This window comes from Verticillium alfalfae, genomic scaffold, assembly GCF_000150825.1.
Source record: "Verticillium alfalfae VaMs.102 supercont1.1 genomic scaffold, whole genome shotgun sequence".
Taxonomy (NCBI): domain Eukaryota; kingdom Fungi; phylum Ascomycota; class Sordariomycetes; order Glomerellales; family Plectosphaerellaceae; genus Verticillium; species Verticillium alfalfae.
In genome coordinates this window covers 1,220,094-1,221,228 of record NW_003315038.1, presented here as the reverse complement: position 1 = coordinate 1,221,228, position 1,135 = coordinate 1,220,094, and positions in this window count along the sequence as shown.

The window sequence follows — 1,135 nt, the reverse complement described above, 5'->3', positions numbered from 1 at the left end:
CCAGGTGTCGACTGGCATTGGGGGCAATAGGCAAGGGAAGATGGGGGGGGAGGGAGCGCTCCTTGCCTCCTTCCACGGAAAACTGCTGGGAGAGACGATGGGGTTGGCAGGGCCAACCCTGTGAGAACCTCGACGACGCTCGCCCAGAACGGGTTGTACAAGCCTATTGCGCACGCTACCGTGTGCCTCTAGAACGGACAGACTGTGTATGGAGGCCCTGTTTTGCTTTCAGCATGCTTCCAGCATGCCTCATTTCCGGCCTTCTTTGATGTTTTCCAACCCGTCTGGTGTTGAGACGGAGCGAGGCGAAGGTGCAAAGACTGTATTGCACACGGTACTGGTTCCGGGGCGTTTCTTCCTAATGGTATGCCTGGCTGACCTCACCCTCTTTCTCTCGCTCTCTCTCTCTTTGGGTGTGATCGGGTGGCGATTCTTACGACGGGCGGATTGATAATGCCACAGTGCAGACTCGTTGCGACATCCGGATGAATTTTATCCTCTCCTCCCCTCCTCCGTCACGCAACAACGGTCGTATTAATCAGCCTCAAACCGACGAACTCTCTCTCGCTCTCTCACCTCTTCTACTCCATGCCGAGAGATCCCCCCTATGCCTCCCGACTCGACGACTCGACGGCTTGTCTGTGCCCGCCATCGCGTGGGAAACACTCCCTGCGCGTGGCGCGTTCATGAGCCCGGACCCTGCTTGGTACTGTGCTGGGGTGACGTGACCTATTTGCCCGCTCCGCCTGTGGGCGGTAGGGGTCCTTTCACCTGTGCTGCAAGACTGGTTGGGGAGGCACGTCTTCTCCTCGATCGCATCGAAGACGGCGAGTCCCAAGTCGCAATGAACAAGTCTCGTACAGGCATGTTCACTCTTCCATCATGTCGCTGTCTCCTCTGCACTCCTTCCTGCCCTCTGACACCTGCCAAATACCTGGTCCAATACTGGAGTCACTGGAGGGTTGTACTTGGAGGGGTCAAAATGACGGGTGCCCCCCTTCCAGTGTCTTCGTCATTCCACGTCTGTGACAGGGATTCAGCAATGCAGACGGCCGATGTCTGTCCCACTAGGGTGGAGATCTTGGACCATGGACGTCGCTACTTGAGCTGCTAACCTCCAACAGGGGAAAACCCC